The following is a 25,794-nucleotide window of genomic DNA, read 5'->3' as shown; positions in this document are numbered from 1 at the left end:
CTGCATCCATAGGCATCCCCGCCACATCAATGGGCAACCCCACATCCATAGGAACCCCCAGTCCCTGCTACCATATCCATAGGGATTCCCCCTGCATTTATCCTCTACACTGCAACATCCCCACTTGTCCCTCAGCATTACAGAGCTTAGCGGGAAAAAATAAATGCAGAGCACACAGACTCACCTCAACATGGTTCCAGGCAATGGAGTTCCCGTCTATACTCTTTGCACTACTGCCTTACCGCCCCAGGTTTGTATAATTTTTTTTCTTTATTGATCTCAGGTTTACTTTAAAAGTACCAATAAATTAGGAGAAAAAATATTTAATGAAGCACGTGGTGAGTTACATTACCTTCTCCTGAGTGTCCTCAGCCTGCTCGTCATCCTTGTGGTCTCTCCCGTTACCCGTACTCAGTCCTCTTACCTCCTTCTGAAAAGTTTCTCCGAGCAGAGCAGAGCTATTTTGAACTGCGCATGTGCAGTACAAGAAAGATCTTGCGGCCAAGTGCCTGCTTTCACGGTGCATGTGCGGTTCTAAACTTGTGCCTACGCAGTACTCGTGCGAAGCCACTTGGGGAACTTTTAGTAAAAAGTATGTGATGGAAGGATATCATAAAATACTTTGAGCACCAGGAATGGGAAACAGGTGAGCCCCCAAGGACAACGAGCAGGGTCAGGACACTTTGTTGCCCCAGTTCAGGAGTATTAAAGTAAACCTGAAGTGAAATAAAGTGCCCCAAGCACAGAGGCGTAGCTAGGCTTTTCAACCCCCGGGACGAAGACAGTTTTTACACCCCCTCCAAACAAATTGGGTATGGGCAAGCATCCGGATGTGGGTGTTGCCATGGACGGAGCCAAATGTACAAATGCTGTTTAAATAGCCAGATGTACCCCCCTCCTCCCCCCCCCGTTTAGATAGCCATATGTGCCCCACTTTAAAAAGCCAGATGTGCCTCCTTTCCCTTCGTTTAGATAGCCATATGTTCCCCCAATAATTAGCCAGATGGGCACCCCTTGTTCTGCTGCTAACACTTCTGCACTCCTCTGCAGAGAGACAGACAGCAGCAAGGGCACTTCAGGCAGCCAGCGAGCTGCTTCTCACTCACTTGGGGGTGCGATGGCCATGCTCTGCGCCCCCTTGCAGTGTTGCGCCCCCGGGGACATGTGTCCCCCCTTGCCCACCCATAGCTACGCCTCTGCCCAAGCAAGTAGGTACTTACCTCAGCAGGGGGAAGCCTCTGGATAGTCCCCCATTCCACTCACCTCCATCGATCCCATGCTGGGAGCTAGGGATGCTCATTCGGATTTCGCAGAATTGAAATTTCCAATTGAAAACCGGAACTCGGAAATCGGATTTCTGCAGAAATACTGCATTACCACACCTCGGTAATTTTAGCCCAATCACAGAACTCGAAATCAATGGACCAATCAGAGAATGCAGAAACAACGCGGAAGTATTTGGACAATCAGAGAAGGCAAAAAATGAACCCCCAAAAAACACTATTAGGAAATCAGAAACCAATCAGAAACCCTTGGAATTGGTAATCGGCATTGGCGGAAATCAACATTTCCAACCATCCCTACTGGGAGCCCCCGAACCTCTTCACCAAGGGCCTTGTCAAAGAGCGCATGTGGCTGCTCTCCCGCCTGTGAAGGAACACGGCCGAACTAAGCAGGTGCAGGATGCCTCATGTCTGCACAGTAACATCATGGAGCTGAATGGGCTCAGCTTTTCTGCACAGCCTGAGTGACTCCGTGCTATCGTGCAGTCGCAGTGCGGCTGCACTGCTCGGTCACAGACGGGAGCGAGGCTGTGAACCTCCAGGAGGTCTAGCGCTGGGTAAGTGGTCGGGAGGAGGACTTTGAAAAATATGGTACCTTGCTCCAGAGACTTCCATACCATATGATGCACTTTTTCTCCTCCACAAGTGGGGGAGAAAAGTCACTGCGTCTTATGGTCCGAATCTATATATATAATTGAGAAAGTGCCTCAACCTTCAAGCAAGAAGAAGAAGTAGCGCCCTGCCCCCAGGGCTGGTCCAAGCAAGAAGAAGGGGCTGGTCCAAGCAAGAAGAAGAAGTAGCGCCCTGCCCCCAGGGCCGGTCCAAGCAAGAAAAAGGGGCTGGTCCAAGCAAGAAGAAGAAGTAGCGCCCTGCCCCCAGGGCCGGTCCAAGCAAGAAGAAGGGGCTCGTCCAAACAAGAAGAAGAAGTAGCGCCCTGCCCCCAGGGCCGGTCCAAGCAAGAAGAAGGGGCCGGTCCAAGCAAGAAGAAGAAGTAGTGTCATATCAAACCAAGGGCAAAGAGAGATAATTTGCATATTCAGTAGCAGTGCATTGTGGGTAACCACAAATGTTCACTTATAGCTGAATTATTGCAGATTTCCTTCTGTTTTAAGAAGGAAAATTACACCAAGCTTTGCTTTTTTTAGTAGGAGGGATTTTTGGTCTCTTTTTTTTACCCTCCTATACATTCTTAGTAGTTTGGGTCACCCTGAGCTGCTTGGTTAATCTGTTGTACTGGTCCAAGCCCTATCTCATACAGCCTTATCAATCCATGCTATGTACTGATGAGGACCAAATGTCTGAAATAGGCTGGCACATGTGGGTTTGATATAACTGTGTAAAACTTAAAGCTATAGGCATGCTTGACTTATCATGGGTGAAAAGGAATAATTTGCATATTTAGTAGCGGTGCATTGTGGTAACTACAAATGTTCACTTATAGCTGAATTATTGCAGATTTTCTTCTGTTTTAAGAAGGCAAATTACACCAAGCTTTGATTATTTTAGTAGAAGGTCTTTTTGGTCCCTTTTATCCCCCTATACATTTGAGTGGTTTGGGTCACCCTGAGCTGCTTGGTTACTCTGTTGTACTGGCCCAAGCCCCTTCTCATACAGCCCTATCAATCCTTACCATGTACAGATGAGGACCAAAAGTCTGAAACAGGCTGTCACATGTGGGTTTGATATGGCTGTGTAAAATTTAAAGCTATAGGTTTGCTATACACCAGTGGTTCTGGATGCTTGCTTGACTTACTAAGGGTGAAAAGGAATTATTTGCATATTTAGTAGCAGTGCATTGTGGGTAACCACAAATGTTCACTTATAGCTGAATTATTGTATATTTCCTTCTGTTTTAGGAAGGCAAATTACACCAAGCTTTGCTTTTTTTAGTAGGAGGTCTTTTTGGTCCCTTTTATCCCCCTATACATTCCGAATGGTTTGGGTCACCCTGAGCTGCTTGGTTACTCTGTTGTACTGGTCCAAGCCCTATCTCATACAGCCATATCAATCCTTGCCAATGTACAGATGAGGACCAAAAGTCTGAAAAAGGCTGTCTACATGTGGGTTTGATATGGCTGTGCAAAATGTAAAGCTATAGGCTTGCTATACACCAGTGGTTCTGGATACTTGCTTGGCTTATTAAGGGTTAAAAGGAATTATTTGCATATTTAGTAGCAGTGCATTATGGGTAACCACAAATGTTCACTTAGAGCTGAATTATTGCATATTTCCTTCTGTTTTAAAAAGGCAAATTACACCAATACAGTGTGCGGCATTGCAGGAAGTGACAACAGTGGAACGCACGATGGAACACGGAAGAGGTTCGTCATCCCTGCCCGCTGCCCCTTACTAATAGTGGCGGCTGCCACGGTGCTTAAGCAGGAGGGGGAGCGCACATGAGGAACTCAGGTGAGGAGGGGGGAGGGGTTCCTGCTGAACTTAAGCTGGTGGTAGAGCACACATGGGGGGCACAGTTGAGGGGGGGTCCAATCCCCCTCCCCGACGCTGTTCCCAATACCCCCTTCCTGCCCTCTACCCTCTTATGTGGCGTATGCTACGCGGTGGGTCGGCTAGTACTACATATTTGGCCAGCGCTACTTTCTCTCCTGATTCCCTCCCTTAGTCTTTTCTTTTCTCCTAGAAACTGCACTGTCATATCTAGCTTTCTTTATAAACGCATGTGAGCATAGCATAGATTGTATTTCAGCAGCTTCTGCAGAGGGAAAAGGTGTATTTGCCTTCTCAGCCTCATGTGATGCTGAATTGCCCTTCAGCCAATCAGTGAGGAGCAGGAATGTGGGAGGGGAGATAACACGCTTCCCTCTCCCTGGCAATGTACCAGAATACAACCAAGCTGACTGAGATAAGATTCCTTACTGCATACACATTTATGATTATTTTGGAATGCTTGCAATACAGGGTCAGGATGCACACTACATAAACACAGAGAAGTGGGTAAAGGGAATTTGATTTTGTGGTCGACAATCCCGCTTTAAACCGCTGGCAGGTTTCAGACCCTAAATTCAGAAGAAGAAAAATCATGCCGGCAGAACGCCAGCAGCAGCCCCTGCTCTCACTTAACTCCCTGGACTCCAGAACTGCAATTTTACCTCTGTCTGGCGCTGTAACCCTTTGGAGAGATCAATGACGGCGTCGCGGCGATCTCACCAGAGTGTTTCAGAGCCTCTGAGGACAGGAAGGAGAACAGCTACCGACGTCTGGATCCCCCGGGAGGTGAGTAAAAGCTCCCGCTGCACGCTATACTCTGCATAGAGCTCCCGGCGACTAGCCCGAGCATAGCTAGGGATTACCGCCAGGGAGGTTAAGGAAGAATGATGACCTTTTTGTAAAAAAAAAAAAAATAGCAAAAGAACACACATTTTATTGATGGCCAAAGTATGAAAAGGAAGTGTTACAGTTATTATCTGCCAAAGACTGTTATGAGAGTATAAAAATAAACCCATTGCTTTTGTTGTAGAGAAATGTAATAATAGACCTCAGTGGGGCGTTTTGGAGGGAATGATGATGGAAGAGACTTTGGCGTTACTTCTGTAATTCAAGCATTTCATAGATTACCATAGAATGCCTACCAATGTCGCCAGTCCTCCTGGGCACCCCATTGTTTCTGCAGTAAACAGTCTCACGGAAACATAGCCCAGTGCATGGAGCTGAAACTGAACGGTATTGTTAAAGCTTCCCCGGTTTCTGCTTGATACAATGGATAAAGGATGGCATTTGGAAGGTATTCAGGTGGCACCAGACTGGTACCTTGTGGGTAATGTCGCGGCGTGGTTACATACACTAATATGTAACAGGAAGGCACTGTCAGCACTTCAATATTCACTGAAGAACACCTACTGTGAACAGAATGGAGACGAGGATTTTATATTGGATGGCAAATCTCCTTTTAGAAAAAAATATTTAGTTTGTGATTATGAATTTTAAAGGGAATTTGAAGCGAATATAAACTTATGATATAATGAATTGTACGCGTAGTACAGCTAAGAAATAGAACATTGGTAGCAAGGGAAATAGTCTGATTGTTTCCAGTACAGGAAGAGTTAAGAAACTTTACTTGTTGTCTATGCAAAAGAGCTTCTCTGAGCTCTCTGACCCACTGGGTCAGTGACAGTCCTATTTTCGAAAGCACTTATGCTGGGAATACACCCAGTGTTCTCCCCAGGCTCTTTTAGCCGGGTGCTCCACCCGGCTAGATTTCTTGACCACCCGGCTGTCTTTGGCTCACCTCCTCACCTCCTCCTATGCTGTAAGCAGAGTTGACCTGCATTTTCATCTCTCCCGACCCGGCTGCTTTTTCATGCCACCCAGCTGGAAAATAATTCTGGGGAGAACACTGAATACATGCGTTTTTTAGGCAGATAGATGGTTCAATAGATAATTTATGACATGTCTGATTTCACTTTCGATCGTAAAGAATCAAAACGCGACCGAACAGTATATCGCCAAAAAAAAAACGCATTGTGTATTCCCAGCGTTATACAACGAAACAGCGAGGCACAGCTTCGGATAAGGTTTTATTGCAGGAAAGTTGAAAGGGTCATTTGCTCTGTTGTGTTTCATAGTTTAAAACAGAGGGTTGTTTGTAAACTGCAAATATTAGAAAATAATGAATTTTTTTTTTCTTTTTAATAGCGGTATCGGCGGGTGCACAAGGGGTATCGGCGGGTGCACAAGGGGTATCGGCGGGTGCACAAGCGATGGCTTCTAATGCAGGACGTGAGTTTCACATCCTGAAATCTAGAGGAGGGATTTTTAGGACGTCAAATTCACAGCCTGAAATCTTAGGCCTCAATCACATAATGTTGCGCAGATAGCCGTGTGATCAGAATGCAACGCGTACAATCGCACGCCATCTGTGCCACACTGCTGATCTCATTCACAACAGTGCATGGGTCATCGCTGCGATTCCCGAAAAATGCATGCAGCAGTGCGACAGCTTATCGCACTGCTGCACAGTGTATTTAATGGGAACAGCAGAAGTGCTGTCTATGCACTTCTGCCGTTGTAGCGTGTCACTCACTATACACGCTGCCGAAATTAGCACAGCAGCGCATAAAGTGGGAACAAGGCCTGAAGTGGTTTCAAAGGGAAGATCCGAAGTAAAAATAAATAAATAATTAAAAAAAATAATCAAATTATCCGGAGATTCCTCCAACCCTGGCAGCCAATATTTCCCTCGCCGCAGCTCCGCATCCAGCCAGTGGCCCGGGACCCTCTCCATTAAGGATGCCGAACTCGCCAGGTCGGCATCTACTGCGCCTGTGTGGGCGCACAGGTGCGCTGCTCGTGATCACGCTCATGCGGTCTGGAGCGTTCTGCGCAGGTGCTTTACTTGTGCGCAGAACGCTCCAAGCCATGCGAGCACAATCGCGAGCGGCGCAGCCATGTGTAGGCACAGATGGCGAGGTTGGCATCTCCAATGGAGGGGATCCCGGGCCACCAGCTGGAAGTGGAGATATGGCAAGGGACAGATCGGCTGCCAAAGGCTGGAGGAAGCTCCAGGTGAGTGGAATTTAACTTTTATTTTATTTTTTTACTTCGGACCTTCCAGTAGTGGCTGGATAGTGTAATGGTTAAGGGCACTGCCTCTGATACAGGCGACCTGGGTTCGAATCTTGGCTCAGTCTGTTCAGTAAGCCAGCACCTATTCAGCAGGAGACCTTTGGCAAGTCTCCCTAACACTACGACTGCCTATAGAGCGCGTCCCAGTGGCTGCAGCTCTGGCACTTTGAGTCCGCCAGGAGAAAAGCGCGATATAAATGTTCTGTGTTTGTTTGTTTGTTTGTTTGTTTTAAGAATTAAATAAAAAAAAGGGAATGAACCATCAGTTGTACTTATCAGAAGGAAACGGCAGGGAATACATTATTGCATGGCAAGAGCGGCCATTTAGCACTTAAATGCTTCTAAAATGTAATTGCAATTATCCGGATACATAACAGATGTAAGGGAGTTAGATATCCAATTACAACATACAGGCTATTCTAAAGCCTTGTATACTGTACAAGATAAAGTGCACCTGAAATGACTCAAAAGAAAAAAAATGATATATACTGGGGACTTCCTCCAGCCCCATAAAGGCTGATCAGTCCCTTGCCATCCTACCCCACCTCCTGGATCTGGAACAATTTCGGTACGGTAACAGGGCCAGTCGGCGCATGCGCAGTCCAGCCACGCGCACTGCCGGGAGCGTTCTATACCTGCTCAGTAGTACTGCACAGACAGAGAACTCTCCTGGCAATGGGAGCGCAAAGGGGCCGCGCATGTGCAATACATTAACTTGCCGAATAACTGAGCTGCATTTCTGAGAATCCAGGGGCCGGAGGAGAACAGCAAGGGACCGATCAGCCTAAAGAGGGCTGGAGGAAGCCCTCTCAGGTTTTCTTTAACCCCCCCCCCCCCCCACAGTGAGGCAACTATCTATGTCTACAGCTGCCGCACAATGTAGTTTAGCGCTCCGCATCGAACTTGCAGCAGTCATCAAACACATGTGCTCCTGCTTACCTGCCCCATATGACAGAGTACATAGTTTTGGTGTACCCCAGGGCGCGATACTATTCCCTTTGCTGTTTACCATATACATGCTGCCACTCAAATCATACAAAAACTATGACTTGACAAATCATTGTTATGCTGATGACACCCAGCTATATATCATTCAATCCCGGCATCACAGACAAATAAACACGAGCTTAGCTGAGCTTCAGGAGCGGATGAATAGTAGCTGGCTAAACCTAAATGCTGACCAAAAAAAAATTACAAAAACTTAGGTTCTAGTTATCGGGGGTCAGCCCTTGCCAGCAAAGCAGCTCCAGTCTCAGCCGGTCCGACACCACTAAGGATAGGGAGCGCAGACCTGAACAACTCAAACTGTGCGCAGCCTGGGTGTACTGATCGATGGGGTTTTAAGATTCAAGAACCAAATCTCAGCTGTTTGTGAAACATTCCTTCTTTCACCTAAGAAACATTGCAAGGATTAACCTCTTGAACAGAGGCATATCCAGAGGGGAGCAGGCACCATGCCTGCCCCTGTGCTGCGCCCCATGCCTCCCCTCCACGCCTCAGTGTCACTCAGACCTCAAAACTATTCTGTTATCTGGGGAACATGGCTAATTGATTCAAGTACATAGGGCGCTTTAGGCTTAGTGTTAAAAAAAAAAGGGGAGGACAGAGAGGAAATAAGGAGAGATATTTCCAAAAAAGTAACTTCAGCAATATCCCAAACCAAAAAACACAGGCAACTATAACATGGGCAGCACAGTGGCATAGTGGTTAGTGCTCTTGCCTTGCAGCGCTGGTTCCCCGGTTTGAATCCCAGCCAGGCCAACATCTGCAAGGAGTTTGTATGTTCTCCCCGTGCCTGTGTGGGTTTCCTCCGGGCACGCAGGTTTCCTCCCACATCCCAAAAACATACAGATAAGTTAATTGGCTTCCCTCCTACATTGGCCCTAGACTACAATACATGCACTACACAATATAGACATATGACTATCGTAGGGATTAGATTGTGAGCTCCTCTGAGGACAGTCAGTGACATGACTATGTACTCTGTAAAGTGCTACAGAAGAAGTCACTGCTATATAAAATAATAACAAACAGCAACAACAACGTAGTGTATTCTAGAATCTAGTACATGATCAGAAGATAGCAAATATTTTATGTAAATACTCAAAATTCACAAAAAAAAATAAATCAGGGAGCGAGTTCATTGGCTCATTGTAAAGGAGTACATAAGAAGGCAGAATGCTAATAAGGAAACGGTTAGAGGCATGACACAGCACAACAAGCCCTTATGCAGTTAGTGGAAACGTTTATGACACAAATAAGCTTAAAAGTTTATATATAAATGGTTATATAAATGTCTTCACTGACAGGGTTGTTTACCAACTCAATAGCCTGTGTGGGTTATTGTGCACAGGAAGGGGGAGAAAATGTATTTATACCTCATATGAAGGAACATATAAAAAGTTAAGTGAAGTAATGATCACAACATTTTAAAGTAAGCTTGAAGTGTGTCACAGTAAACCTGAGATGACGGAAAAAGTTAAACTTACCTGAGAGGGAAGGTAATCGGGGGGAGATAGTTACTACAGCTTCTCTCCTCCTGTCTGAAAATTTGACTTTGGCTAAAAGTTACATTTTTTGCAAACAGTGGTTAAGGAAACCAGGAGAAAAGAGCAGCAAAACACAGAGATGTGAATCCAGCATGAACATACCCCTGTTCCCCTGTGCCTCCCTCAGTGCCTCCCTCAGTGCCTCCCTCAGTGCCTCCTCCTTTCTCCCTCCTGCATTCCCCCAGCCCAGAGTGTAAGGCCCGGTTCACATTATCGTTCGCTATCCGGATTTTCCGGATCTGATCCGGACCGCATACTGTACAAACGGAACGTACGTTCCGCATAGCAATGTAAAGTCTCACACGCGTCCGTTCTGTACGTACCGGAGCCAGATCGGATCCGGACTCCGGGCTCTTTTCCAACATGCGCTATTTTTTGGCTCCGGATCTCCGGCCAACGCACCCGGACCGGAGCCGGACTGGAGCCTGAGTGCAGCATCCGGAACACAGAAACCAATGGGGAACGGAAGGCACAGAACACACTGCCTACAAAAACCTGACGTTCTACCCCACTTCCTATGCGTATCCAAGCTGCCATTTTGGATGGGGACACATGGGCCAAGCATGTCTGGAGTGGAGCAGCAGTGACAGACGTGCTGGAGCTGTTTGGCAGAATGTCGGAGGTGGAGGTGAGGCCTACAGCGGAGGAACCTGATTCTACACGTGCACCAGGTGCACCTTCTGCTGACCCCAACATTTTTTTATTTAAATTTCACTATTTTTTGCCCACGGATCCGGATGGCAGCCTGATGCATGCCTGATACAAACGGACCGGATCCGGATCGGAACCGTACGGTTCTGATCAGGATCAGGTCAGGATCCGATCAGGATCCGGTCTGTTTACTTGCCAAAATGCAAGTGTGAACGGGGCCGGGAATACACGGCTCAATTTCCGGCTCGATTCTCCCACTCGATCATTTTGCTACTCGATTTCCGTGGAAGATTCTCTTATCTTCCGCTCGTTTTTCTTATCTTTTTCCATTGTCCTCTATGCGGAATCGAGCGGCGAAACGATCGGGCCGGAGATCGGACATGTCGGAAATTATCAATAGAGCCATCTTAATGGCTCAAAATTAGGGGTGGGACGACGAATCCGGCGAATCCACGAATCCCTCGAATATTAGGAAATATTCGAGATTCGTGGATTCGAATCCCGACGCCATTTTCCACTATACGAATCCGCCGAATTTCGACGCCGCATCGCCGCGCATCCGCCGCTCGCACTCGTCCTCCTCCGACCTCCTCCGACCCCCCCCGCGCCTCCTCCGCTCGCCCCCCCTGCCCGCATCCACTCACCTATCCATAGCGGAGAGCAGAGCGGCAGACCTCTCGCCGACTTCCTGGTTCCCCCTAGTGACCGGCTCTTACAATGACGTCATTAGTAAGAGCCGGTCCGGCCACTAGAGGGAACAGGGAAGTAACGAAGAGGTCTGCCGCTCTGCGCTCCACGGGAAAAGTGAGTAGATTATGCAGGGGTGAGCGGAGGAGGCACGGGGGACGGAGGGGGCCGTGGGGGGGTTGGCGGGGGAGGGGGGTTCTATCTACCTACCTACCTACCACTATCCCTACCTACAGGCCGCTATACCTACCTACCTACAGGCCCCTATACCTACCTAAAGGCCCCCTATACGCACCTACCTGCCTACCTAAAGGACCCTATACCTACCTAAAGGCCCCTATACCTACCTAAAGGCCCCTATACCTACCTACCTACAGGCCACTATACCTACCTACAGGCCTCAATACCTACCCACCTACCTACAGGCCCCCTATACATACCTACCTACCTAAAGGCACCTATACCTACCTACCTACCTACCGGACACTATACCTACCTACAGGCAACTATACCTACCTACAGGCCACTATACCTACCTACCTACCTACCACTATCCTTACCTACCTACAGGCTGCTATACCTACCTACCTACAGGCTGCTATACCTACCTACCTACCTACCTACCGGCCACTATACCTACCTACCTACCTACCTACCGGCCACTATCCTTACCTACCTACAGGCTGCTATACCTACCTACCTACCTACCTACCTACAGGCCGCTATACCCACCTACCTAAAGGCCCCCTATACCTACCTAAAGGCCCCCTATACGTACCTACCTACCTACCTAAAGGCCCCTATACCTACCTACCTAAAGGCCCCTATACCTACCTACAGACCACTATACCTACCTACAGGCCTCAATACCTACCTACCTACCTACAGGCCCCCTATACGTACCTACCTACCTAAAGGCACCTATACCTGCCTACCTACATACTTACCTATACTTAAGGCCCTATACCCTGCTACCTATACTGAAGGTCCCTTTACCTACCTACCTACCTAAAGGCCCCTATACCTACCTACCTACATACCTACCTATACTTAAGGCCCTATACCCTGCTACCTATACTGAAGGTCCCTTTACCTACCTACCTACCTACCTACACTGAAGGCACATGTACCTTACTACCTATACTGAAGGCCCCTATACCTAGCTACCTACCTATACTGAAGGCACATATACCCTGCTACCTATACTGAAGGCACATATACCCTGCTACCTATACTGAAGGCCCCTATACCTAGTTACCTGCCAATACTGAAAGCACATGTACTGTGCTATCTATACTGAAGGCCCCTATACCTTGCTACCGATACTGAAGGCACATGTACCCTGTAACCGATACTGAAGGCCCATATACCCTGCTACCTATACTGAAGGCCCATATACCATGCTACCTATACTGAAGGCCCATATACCCTGCTACCTATACTGAAGGCCCATATACCCTGCTACCTATACTGAAGGCCCATATACCCTGCTACCTATACTGAAGGCCCATATACCCTGCTACCTATACTGAAGGCCCATATACCCTGCTACCTATACTGAAGGCCCATATACCCTGCTACCTATACTGAAGGCCCATATACCCTGCTACCTATACTGAAGGCCCATATACCCTGCTACCTATACTGAAGGCCCATATACCCTGCTACCTATACTGAAGGCCCATAAACCCTGCTACCTATACTGAAGGCCCCTATACCTTGCTACCTATACTGAAAGCTACCAATATTGAAGACACCCATACCTAGCTAGCTATACTGAAGGCACCTTTACCTCGCTACCTATGCCTGGGTACCTATACTGCGGGCAACTATACCACGGATCGCACAATTTTTATGTGCAGGATTCGTTAGATTCGGGATTTGAAAGGTTCGAGATATTCGAGAACCTTTTTAGATTCGGATCCGGATTCGGATTCGAAGAAATTGTGGATTTGTCCCATCCCTACTCAAAATCGAGTTGTGCATTCCCAGCATGAGAGCAGAAGCTGTGCTCTCACCTCCCCACCGGAGCCCAGCGCCGTGCCTGTGTGACCATCATGTGTGTCTCCTCCTCCCTCAAGTGCTCACCCCTCGCTTTCCTCGTGTGGCATGTAATCTACTGGAGCCGATGCTCTCGTGGGCGGGACCAAGGCTCCGTCATTGGGCCAGTCACTGCACTCGCTGCAACTCAGCGAGTGCAGTGATTGGTTCAATAACAGAGCCATGGTCCCAGCTGCAAGACCATCCAGTCGAAGCACAAGTTGCCGTACTTCTCCATAGGCTAGAGGTCAAGGACATAGTGGCATGGAGCTGGGGAAAAGGAGGATGAGAGGATGCAGGGGGCCATCGGAGCACACAGGAGACAACGCGGCATGGAGCTGAGGGTAAAAGAAGGATTCAGGGGACATTGGAGTACACCAGGGAGACAGTGGAGGACACAGGAGGACAGGGGATACTACTGGTACAGAGGGGGACACCAGGAGGACACTAAGGTCCTGTTCACACTTGAGCGATTAGCGGTTGATTCCCGCTAATCACCGAAGCGCTACCACTTTTTAAAGCACTAGCGCAATAGAAAGTATATGGCAGTGATCTCACTGCCGCGATTGGCGCCGATTTGCGATTAGCACCAATCGTAAAACGCGTTACATGCAGCATTTTGCTGCAATTCTGGAGCGATAGTGGTACAGAGCTTAAAAAAAAAGCGCTGACCACGATCGCTCTAAATCATGGAAGTGTGAGCAGTGATTTTTTTTACTGTGCTAATCGCAGTAAAATCACCCATACAAAACGGCAGCGCTAAGCTCTACCGTTTTGCGATTTATAGTGTGAATGGGCCCTAATAGTACAAGGGGGACACAAGAGGTGCATCCAGTAGAGGAAGAGGCGGCACAGTGGGGAAGGCAACAGGACACAGCAGAGGAACTTTTGTGTTCATAGACATATAAGACATCCCCTGACAATAAGCCCTAACACAACGTGGTGCAAAACTTAATACAAGACACTGTCTTATTTTCTGGGAGTCCTGACTGGGGTCTCAGTCAAGGCAAGGCGAGAGTGCTATCCACTACACCACTGTGCCACCCAGACAACTTCATCTCTGATAAACTAAACATCTTGCCAGCTACTCCGGAATAAAGAAAAATAAGGACTTTGCTCACTTCAGACATCAAAACAAGTGTAGAGAAGACCCAGGCCACTGCCACGGACTGTGTTTGTATTTGGCAAATCCCCCCTTCCACAGACACAAATGTTAATACTCACGCCAATATCACTTGTCAAAAAGTAGACTCACTTACCGTTATGTGCTGGGGGACACCCCGCTGGGGTCACATGGGGTCTGTATTCTCTAGCTGGTGTTATCTGCAGACTCCTTGCATGAGTGTTTTTCTCATTAGTGGCTCAGGAAAATGCTGCTACAGTATCTCTTGCTGCATCCCGTACCACTATCTAACAGCCCAGGCAATGCACTGCCCCAGCACCCTCCTCCCTATCGACTTTCCAGCTTGTCATAGCACCCTTCACTACTGGCGTATTCCCAGACACTAATGTACTGTTTGGAATTTGGAAGTCATATTGTGTGATGAAGTACTGTTTCCATTTTAGTGACGCTCATTACACCTCCATGCTGTATGTATTTCATCTTAAAACATCGACTGCCACACTAGATTTTTTTCCCTCCCACAGAGGCCAGCACTGTTCTATTACGCTACCAAGGTAACAAGATATGCGAGTTTGATATGCTTTGCGAGGTCCAACCTTAATGTGGGATTGCCAAGTGGGGGGGAAGGATCACCTTAGGGAAAAAACATATTTTCTGAACTGAAGTGAGACATCCCTGGCTATCTGGCTTGTTTGAAGTGGCACGGTTACTGGCCTGAGGAAGTGGGCAGGACCCACGAAACACATTGCATGTGCTAATAAAAATCTTCTTGTTGTTTAAAGAGAAACCGTGACCAAGGATTGAACTTAATCCCAATCAGAAGCAGATACCCCCTTTCCCAGGAGAAATCTTTTCCTTTTCACAAATTGATAACCAGGGGTCTCTGTATGGCTGATATTGTGGTAAAGCCTCTCCCACGGTGTGATGTCAGGACCATGGTTATGACATCACACTGTGGGAGCCTTGTTGCATTCTGGGAAATGACAGCTTTTTCCAACTGCCAAAAAAGCAAGCAGCAGCTACTTCCACTGACATCACCTGCCAGCAGTGAAAATGTCACCATGTGACAAATGTCAGAATGTAAATCAGGTAGAGGAAAGATTTTACAATGGGCAAACACTGACCATACATAATTATTGTAAAATTAAGCACTTTTGTTGATTAGGTTATTTTCACTGGAATTCCTCTTTAGTGTCATTGGAAAGGTAAGCTGTCAGGCTTGTCTGGTCAATGACTTTAGGTCAGGATGTATGCCCATATGACTGACCTATAGCCCACCCCATAACACCTGCACAAACTCCTACCTAACACAGAACTACAATACACCCTGCAGGTAGATGTAGCATACAGACTGACAGTAATCCATCAACAGAACCTGATAACTTTAGCAATGCTATGGGCACAGTATTCACAAGTATATGTATAGTCACTTGAGGCCTAGAGGAGGAGTCAATCCAGACGAACGAGTCAAATGACTGCAGAGACAGATGTTCCAGAATGGTAAGGCAGTCCAGATACTACTGTCCAGAGATAGCGTAGTCAAGGTAAACCAAGGTCAGTCCAGGCAGCGCTCATGCAAGTCCACGTCTTACAAAAACCACTTATTTTCTCATTTTATTGTGCTTTTAAAGAGAGTCTGAAGCGAGAATAGATCTCACTTCAGACCTCATATATAGCAGGGGCACATGTGCCCCTGCTAAAACGCCGCAATCCCGCGGCTTAACGGGGGTCCCTTTCCCCCCAAATCCCCTCCGTAATGCGGGGGAGCGCTTCCGCATTGGGGCAGGGCTAACCGCCGCAGCCCTGCCCCACGCGCGTCTGTCAGCACGTATCTCCGCCTCTCCCCCGCCTCTCTCAGTCTTCCTTCACTGAGAGGGGCGGGGGAGAGGCGGCGATGCGCGCAGCCGTTAGCCCTTGCCTCCAGGAAGCAAAATCAGCGACCAAGTCTGCGACCAAGGTTTGCGGGGGGTGGGTTGGGGGGTCAGGGACCCTCGTTCAGCCGCAGGATAGCGGCGTTTTAGCAGGGGCACACATGCCCCTGCTATATATGAGAGCTGAAGCGAGATTTAGTCTCGCTTCAGTGTCTCTTTAACAAAGTTTTATTCATCCTGGGTGCCCCTTTTCACTCTTCCTGTGCTTAATGTGGGATTGTCAACCATAAAATCAAATTCCATTTCCCCACTGCTCTGTGTTTATTATGCAGTCTACAACCTGACCCTGCATTGAAAGCATTCCAATATAATAAGTGTTTCTGCTGTAATAAATTTTATCTCAGTTAGCCTGGCTCTATTTGGTACATTGCCGAAGAGAAGGAAGCTAGTTATGACCCTCCCACACGCCTGTTCCTCACTGATTGGTTGAGGGCAGTTCAGTATGATAAAGATGAGAAGGCATAAGCTGCTGAAATACGATCTATCCTGTGCTCACATGTGTTGACAATACAAGTTAGATATGACAGTGCAGTTTCTAGGAGGAAAAGAAAAAAAGAGTAAGGGAGGAAATGACATCAGGATTGGTTTCAGTCAGGGGTAGCGAAGATGGAAAATGCCTGAAACAATTCTCGGTACTTATCCGTTAGCCGGGCGCATCTGGCAGGTGGCGTTGTTGTAGCGAATTTCGATGCGCTGTTGTATCTCATTCCATTCATACTTAGTGAACGTAGTACTGTGTGAATGGAAGCGCCGCAGGTGGCGCTAATTACATTGATACGCAACGTAACTATACAGTGTTAATGCCAACGAATACATTGTATTTGAAGTGGCCGGAACTGGCACTTAATGGAATTAAAATGAAGGCGGTGGCAATGTAACACATGAAGCCGCCGCCTTCGTCTGTTCTTCTTCTTCTCCCCCTTTGCCCTCTCGCTTCTATACAACACTGCCAGCCTGCGAGGACATGCGTGTCCCCCCACAGTCGTTCGTCGCAAGGAAACAAGCAGGATTCCCTGCCGCGACGAACGACTGTGGGGGGACACGCATGTCCCCGCAGGCTGGCAGTGTTGTATAGAAGCGAGAGGGCAAAGGGGGAGAAGAAGAAGAAAATACAATGTATTCGTTGGCATTAACACTGTATAGTTACGTTGCGTATCAATGTAATTAGCGCCACCTGCGGCGCTTCCATTCACACAGTACTACGTTCACTAAGTATGAATGGAATTAGATACAACAGCGCATCGAAATTCGCTACAACAGCGCCACCTGCCGGATGCTCCCGGCTAACGGATAAGTACCCAATTCTCTTTATTTACTTTCCAAAATTCACTGAAATCAAAATGCGGACAGTACCATGCATATGTTATGCAAGTAGAACAAGTATTTATCTAATATATCGTTTGTTTGTTTTTTCTTGGGATAGTAAGACTGTCCCTACTGCATTAAAGGGAACCAAAGCGAGAAGGATATGAAGGCTGCCATATTATTTTCTTTTAAGCAATACCAGTTGCCTGGCTGTCCCGCTGATCCTCTGCCTATTATACTGTAAACCATAGACCCTGAACAAGCATGCAGTAGATCACATGAATATGACAAATGTGACAAGATTAGCGGCATCACCATGCTTGTTTCAGGTGTGTGATTTAGACCCTATTGACCAGAGAGATCACCAGGACTGCCAGGCAACTGGAGGGATATGGAGGCTGACATAATTATTTAATTTTTAAAATATCAATTGCCTGGCTGTCCTGCTGATCCTCTGCCTCGAATAAGTTTAGCCCTAGCCCCTGAACAAGCATGTAGATCAGATGTTTCTGACAAAAATGTGACACGATTAGCTGCATGCTTGTTTCAAGTGAGTGATTCAAATATTACTGCAGCCAAAGAGATCAGCAAGGCAGCCAGTCAATATGACAGCCTCCGGTGGCACAACCAGGGCAGTGAAGTTGGTACAAAAATCCTCTGACTGACTCCGACTCCTCGGGTTAGGATTCCACGGACTCCGACTCCTCTCATTTGCATATTACAATCTTGTTGATTGACAGTATGTAACATAAAATGCATTTCTTAACTGCCAAAGCTTAGGAATTTTAAAATACAACTGAAGTAAGAGGGATATAGAGGTTGTCATATTTATTCCCTTTTAAACAATACCAGTTACCTGGCTAGCCGGCTGATCTTCTGCCTCTTACTTTTAGTCAAAGACTAAATATTGTCCCTGGTAAGAGTACTTGTAGAATATACAGACAGGAACAAAGAACATCTATCAGGCCCTAGGCAATGTGACTGTGGGTACATGTAAACATAACCGGCCTTTGATATGAGCGACCGGAGCGGTCGCTCAGGGCGCCAGCTTCCAAGGGGGCGCCTATAGCTGGTTACCTATACTGAGGGCACCTACACCTGATTTCCTATACTGAGGGCACCTATAGCTTTACTGGGGGCTCCAATACCTGGCTACCTTTACTGAGGGCTCCAACACCTGACTACCTTTACTGGAGGCACCCATGCCTGGCTACCTATGGAGGGATGGAGACCTTCAACTGACTTCCTATACTGGGGACACCTGTGCTTGGCAACCTATATTGAGGGCACCTACACATGAGATCCTATACTGGGGGCACCTATACCTGGCTACCTACCTATACTGAGTCTGAGGGCGTTTTTTTTGGGGGGGCGCACTGCAGCTATAACGCGTGGTGCAAATTGTCAGTGCTGTGCTATCATTCTAAATGGGGGGGAGGGGGCCAACTGTCCCACTGATTGTTTTTATTGATATTCCTGAAAGGTTCTAGTCTTCATTTTTAAGTGTATTCAGGATAATGCACTCTTTCCATCCATTCGTGGTTATTAATAGTATTTTTTCTATTATACATACGTGACACAGAGATCTGAGCATTTGGCGTGATGTGTCACAACGTCAAAAAGGTTGGGAACCACTGTCCTAGGAGATATCTCAGGAGAAAAGCGGAATTGCATATGGGCCTGTGTGTGTGTATACGTGCGTGTGTGTGTATACGTGCGTGTGTGTATATGCATGTGGGAAGAGGATGAAAGGGGGGGCACCAAAATCAGGTTTCGCTCAGGGCGCTGTGAAACCTAAGGCCAGCCCTGCATGTAAAGATTTATACACACCTACCAACAATCTGTCCAACTATCTGCCAAACTTGTCTGTTAAGTCCTATTCACACGCTCAACAGCGGTCTTTTATGCAGCACAATTGTCAAACAACTTTTGTTGTGAAACAAGTTGAAACAACTAAGACAAATCTTGATAAGAAGTCAATCCAACAGTTGGATTGAATTCTTATCAGCTCTTTGCAAAATACTTTTTTTTTTAAGTTGTTTCAACTTGTTTCACAACAAAAGTTGTATGGGGCTTAAAGGCGCGTACACAGTACTGTAGCAAACGACTGGTCTGTCAGACCCTCCCGCTGGGCGGACATTCTGCCGACAGAAGCACGTGTGTACACGCTGTTGTCAGACTGATAAGACCGTTTTGACAGATCCACTGAGCGGATCTGTCAGAAACAGTCTTATCAGTCTGCCGACAGCTCTGTGGGAAGTGCATATGTAGAGTATAACAAAGTAACAAACTTTGTTATGTAACTTTGTTATGTAACTTTGTTGTGTAACAAAGTAAACCTGAGACAGATGAAATTAAAGTTTTATACATACCTGGGGCTTCCTCCAGCCCCCTTCAGGCTTATCAGTCCCTCGTTGTACTTCTCCGCCAGGGACGGATCTAGACCAAGTTGCCCCAAGTTGCGCCTGGGGCAAGGTCAGGTTTTGGCGCCTAAACTGCCATTCCCCATCCAAATTTTGCCGCCTTTTTAAGAATTCAACAATTTGCGCCTGGGGCAAGAGACCCGCTTGCTCCCCCCTAGATCCGTCCCTGTTCTCCGCCACCTGGATCTTCTGCTATGGGTCCAGGTACTTGAGCCAGTCGGGCGTAGTGCGCATGCACACACTCCGCCGCTGGGAGCGTACTACACCTGCGCAGCACTATTGCGCAGGTGCAGAATGCTCCTGGCTGTGGAAGAGGCACGTGGCCAGACTGCGCTGACTGGCTGAATTACCAGGACTCATAGCAGAAGATCCAGGTGGTGGAGGTGGACAGCGAGGGACTGATTGGCCTGAAGGGTGCTGTAGGAAGCCCCAGGTATGTATAAAACTTTAATTTTCATCCATCTCAGGTACCCTTTAGTTCGTAGTCACCAAACCAAATTTTTTTTTTTAAAAGAGAATTTTTATTGAAAAATTTCCAACATAAAAAAACAGCTCTCAAAAGGAGCAAGAACACAAACAAAACAGAAAAAAAACATAAAATTAACCTGGGTGGGTTACAATCCAAGTATCAATAATCACGTGGCACTTGGCATGTGGCACTTTGCACGTGGCACTTTGCACTTGGCACTTGGCACATGGCACTTTGCACTTGGCACGTGGCACTTTGCATGTGTTTGCACGTGGCACTTTTCACGTGTTTGCGCTTTGCATGTGGCACTTTGCACGTGGCACTTTGCACGTGTTTGCACTTTGCACGCGTCACTTTGCACGTGTTTGCACGTGGAACTTCGCACTTTGCACGTGTTTGCACTTTGCACGTGGCACTTTGCACGAGGCACTTTGCACGTGTTTGCACGTGGCAGGCAGCAGCTGACCTGGTGTGTGCACAGCACACACACAAACACATAGCAGCTGCAGCAGCACTGCAGCACACACTGTAAATGTCACACTATGACATCAATCATGCTAATGAACGATTTAACTATAGTGTAGTGATAGTGAAGGGGTTAATCACTGAACAGCTTATCACTGTGTACAGCCCTTGGCCCAGCAGCACACACTCTAACTGTCACACTATGAGACATCAATCAAGCTAATTAACGATTTAACTATAGAGTAGTGATAGTAGTGAAGGGGTTAATCAATGAACAGCTTTAGGTTTATAACTGTGTACAACCCTTTGTAGGGCACCAGCACTGGAGCATGTCTCTCAGTGTGCATTCAGCAAGCCAGGACGATCTGTCCCATCATGGCAGCCCTCCTTATTATACAGGGGGGCTGGCCAGTGTTCCTTTCTGTGATTGGGTGCCAGGGCTTAGGCTGGGAGGCCTCTGATTGGCTCAATGAGGTCAGGTGGTGCCGGCCAGGGTTCCCCTCTGTGATTGGTTGCTAGGACTTCTGCTGGGAGCCCTCTGATTGGCTCCAGGACATCATCACCTTAGTTACAGTATTTCGGATCCAGATACCCGCAGATATCCGCGGATATCCGGATCATGCGCCCAACTATCCGCAGATAGCTATCCGGATTTGGGCCCAGCTATCTGGAATCCGGATCCGGTCGGATAGCCCCAAATGTTGAAATATGTACATTTTCCAAAAAACTACAAGGTCTTTTTGTGTGATGTTTTCCCCTTGTTCCCAGTATTCTTCTAAATATACCTAGCTAGCACATTTGTGACTCCGAAGTCGCAATGCTTTGGCTAGGGATCACTATACAGCCACAATATGGCAATATAAAGATCCATGGCAACTTTACCTATTTTGGGAAACGTTATTTTTTTTAAATGTTCAGAGTGTGGGAAATTAAACTTTAACCCCTTGTCCCCCATGCTGGCTGGGATAGCCAGAATGCAGAGCCCCGGATGAGTGGGACTTTGCACTCTGAGCTATACCAGTCCGCATGGTCCATGGTATGGGGGGGCTCCAAGGGAGAGGGGCGGCAAAGCCTCCCCCTCCCCTCCCCCCCAGCCCTTGGTTCTTCCCCATCTCCAGTGCCCCAGGAGGAGGTGGGGGCAACGACTCCCTGGGAGTCGGGGGGTTTCATTATGCCATCTGTGAATCCCATTTAAAAAAGGGGACCCCCAGATGCCCGCACCCCTCCCAGGAGAAATGAGTATAGGGGGTACAAAGTATAAATTAAATAAAAACACAACCACTAATAAAGTATTTTAATATGTTTAATTAACCAGAAATTCTTACCTGTACCTTTAAAATAAGTTCCCACGCCAATATCCTTGGAAAGGTCCCATGCCAATATCCTCTATCTTGCAATCTTTAATTACATCTTGATTGAAGATCTCCGCGCACCGCTGCCACACATTGCCGCTCCGCTGCGTTATACTATAGCTGAGAGCAAACACATCTTTACATTTCCCTCCAAGATCAAGAGGATGCCCATTGGTCGATTAAGGAACCAATGGGGAGCCTTGGAGGGAAATTTAAAGATGCTGCTGCTGGAGAGATACGCAAAGAGCGCACTTCTTTTATGTCAGACTGGTCGCAACTGGCTGAAGTGACGGGACCTGGTTCCAGCGCTGCAGAAGGCTGAGGACGGCGGCATGGGAGCATAGGTATGTATAAATCTATATATATAAAATCGGATGTATGTATGTATGTGTGTGTGTGTGTGTGTGTGTGTGTGTGTGTGTGTGTGTGTGTGTGTGTGTGTGTATGTGCCGCGATCACGCGAAAACGACTTGACCGATTTGAATGAAACTTGGTACACTGATCCCTTACTACCTGGGATGATATGTTCTGGGGGTCTCGCGGCCCCTCTGCACACCTGGGCGGAGCTACAAACAGCAAATAAGATTTCACCCATTTAAGTCAATGGAAAAAATGTAAAAGGCTGCCATTCTGTCAGTAATCAAGCCTGAGTCCCCACACATGGCACAGTTGGTCACTTGGTGACCGAGGTTATGAATCCAGGAAAAATTGGAGGAGCATAACACAGCCAATCAAATTTCAGCCATTCATTTTAAATGGGAAAATGTAAACTGCAGCCATTCTTAGACTGTTAATCGCAGGATTCTCAAACTTGCCACAGTTGGTCACTGGGTGAATGTGATTAAGATTCAAGAAAATGGGTGGAGCCTACAACAGCCAATCAAAATTCACCTATTGATTTTCAAGGGGAATATTTAAACTGCTGCCATTCTTACACTGTTAATGGAAGAGGCTTCAAACTTGCTACAGTTGGTCATTGGGTGACTGGGGTCCAAATTCACTAAAGGGGCGGAGCCACATACAGCCAATCAGAATTCCTTGGTGCATAAACTGCTTCCATTCACACATTTTTGATGCCAGGAACCTGAAAGCTCACAAACTTGGTCACTGAGTGACTGTGTGTCCAGGTTGCAAAAAGTGGGCGGAGCTAAAAAAAACTTTTACTGGAAAATATAAACTGCAGCCATTCTTACACCGTTAATGGCAGGGCTCTCAAACTTTGCACAGTTGGTCACTGGGTGAATGAGATTAAGATTTTGGAAGGTGGGTGGAGCCTACAACAGCCAATAGAAATTCACCTTTTGATTTTCAAAGGTAATATTATACTGTTAATAGCAAATGCCTCAAACCTGATACAGTCAGTCATTGGGTGACTGGGGTTCAAATTCAGAAAAGGGGGTGGAGCCACAAACAGCCATATTTGTTTATTTTTCAATGGGAATATACAAAGTATTGATACCAAGGACCCCAAAGCTGATAAACTTGATAACTGAGTGACTGTGGGCTTGTTTCCACTGTAGCGGTGCGGAATCGCCTGGATTCCACCGCTGAAGAAATCGCATGCGGCTGCGTTTCCCCATGCGGATTTCCCCGCGATTTCGCATGCGATTTCGCATGGCAAGGAGCCATGCGAATTTAACCATGTCACTGCCTGTGTTAAGTTCCATTGGCTTTCATGCGAAATCGCATGCGAAATCGCGGGGAAATCCGCATGACAAAGCCGCATGCGATTTCCCTATTAAATACATTAGCGGCGATTCGCATGCATTCCACTCGCAGGCGAATTCGTTGACTCTTTTGTGCGTTTTTTTACCGCTGAAAAAAACGCACCTCAACAACGCTACAGTGGAAACAGGCCCATCCACTTGCATTACATGTGCGAATCCGCATGTGTTGGACACATGCGGATTCGCGATAGTGGAAACGAGCCCTGTATGTCAAAATTAGAAAAAGTGGCCGGTGCCAACAACTAAATTTTTAACATGGCAGGGTTCCCAAACTTTACACAATTAGCCACTGGGTGACTGGGATGAATATTCAGAAATGTGGGTAGAGCCTACAACAGCCAATCAAAATTGACCTATTGATTTTCAAGGGGAATATTTACATTGCTACCATTCTAACACTGTTAGTGGCAGAGGCCTCAAACCTGATACAGTCAGTCATTGGGTGACTAGGGTCCAAATTCACTGAAGGGGTGGAGCCACAAACAGCCAATCAGATTTGTTAGATTGATTTCAGCTGTTCTCTTATTGGCAGGGTTCTCAAACATGACACAGTTGGCCACTGGGTGACTGGGACTAATATTCAGAAAAGTGGGTGGAGCCTACAGCAGCCAATCAAAATTCACCTTTTGATTTTCAAGGGGAATATTTACATTGCTGCCATTCATAAACCCTTAATGGCAGAGGCCTCAAATCTGGTACAGTCAGTCACTGGGAGACTGGGGTTTAAATTCTGAAGGGAGCGGGCCAAATACAGCCAATCAGATTTGTTTAATTTCAATGGTAAAATGCAACTTATTTATGCCAAGGACCCACTGGCGTAACAATAGGGGATGTGACCCCTGCCATTGCGGGGGGGCCCAGGGCCCCCCTAGGGCCCGCTCAGGGACTTTTGGGGGGCAGGAGGGGTCGCAGCATAAGAGGAGAGTGTGGCAGATCGGTAGGGAGGGGGGAAATTCCCCCCCCCTCACCTCGGGCTCTCCTCTCAGCGCTCCCCTCCTGCAATCATTGGTGGCAGCGGGCAGCAGCAGCGGCGGCGGCAGGCTGAATACATTACCTCCTTTTCGCCGGAGCTCTTCCGTTCTCTAAGAGCTTCATGCAACTTCCTGTGTAAACAGGAAGTTGCTCTTAGAGAACGGAGCCGGAGCTCTTCCATTCTCTAAGAGCTTCATAAACGATATAGTGTCCGCAACACTTAAAAAAGAGTGTGCCAGGGCTCAAGGAGAACAGATACAAATATTCAAAGAAAGAAAGCCCATATAGCTAGCACCACTCAAGAATAATATGACATAGTTTATTCAAAAATGTATATATATAATGACTACAAATACATATGACATATTGGAGTATCAAAGACATAAATAAAAACAATTAAAACCGACCTTGTGGTCGTGTGTGGTAACAGCTGCAAACAATCAAGTCCATATGGACTTTTTTCTTTTGCAGGGGGGCCCGGGGATTTCTAGGTACGCCCCTGCAAGGACCCCAAAGCTCATAAACTTGGTCATTGAGTGACTGTATGTTAAGGTTAGAAATAGTGGGCGGAGCCAAAAACAACTAACTTTTTACATTGGAAAATATAAACTGCAGCTTTTCTTACACTGTTTATGGCAGGGCTCTCAAACTTCACACAGTTGGTCACTGGGTGACTGGGATTAATTTTCGGAAAAGTAGGTGGAGCCTACAAGAGCCAATCAAAATACACCTATTGATTTTCAAGGGGAATATTGAAACTATAGCCATTATTACATTGTTAATGGCAGAGGCCTCAAACCTGCTACAGTCAGTCGTTAAAGTGAACCAGAGACGAAGCACCCTCATGTATTTTACCATAGAAATCAATGGGAACATTAGAGAAAACATTTATCCTGCTCTCTGTTTCATCCTTACTGCTAAAAGTGTCTGTTATCTAGCTGAGATAAGAATCCCGGACTGAGCATTGAGTCTGGCTTTGCTATAATGACTCAGCTATAATGATTCCTGAGCAGAGCCAGCAGGGGGCAGGCTTGGACTTGAAAAGACACCAAAGAACACAGTCTCAGCTATAATCATTCTGTAGCAAAGGTAGACCGACTGCTCAGTCGGGGATTCTTATCAGAGGTGATAACAGGCAAATTAAACAGAGAACAATGAAACAAAGAGCAGATTAGGTGTTTACTGTCATGTTCCCACTGATTTATAAGGTAAAATACATGAGGGTGCTTCATCT

At 47.0% G+C, this 25,794-nt stretch overlaps 1 protein-coding gene across 1 annotated transcript in view; it reads left to right on the top strand.

The window, feature by feature from the left end:
- Nucleotides 1-25,794, top strand: part of LGALS3 (galectin 3) — a 517,589-nt gene that overhangs the window by 35,004 nt on the left and 456,791 nt on the right. The gene's annotated exons all lie outside the window — the stretch shown is intronic.

The sequence above is a fragment of the Hyperolius riggenbachi genome, chromosome 9 (genome assembly GCF_040937935.1).
Source record: "Hyperolius riggenbachi isolate aHypRig1 chromosome 9, aHypRig1.pri, whole genome shotgun sequence".
In the NCBI taxonomy this organism is placed as follows: domain Eukaryota; kingdom Metazoa; phylum Chordata; class Amphibia; order Anura; family Hyperoliidae; genus Hyperolius; species Hyperolius riggenbachi.
Note: the sequence above shows the minus strand (reverse complement) of the source record. Positions and strands in the feature narration are given on the sequence as shown.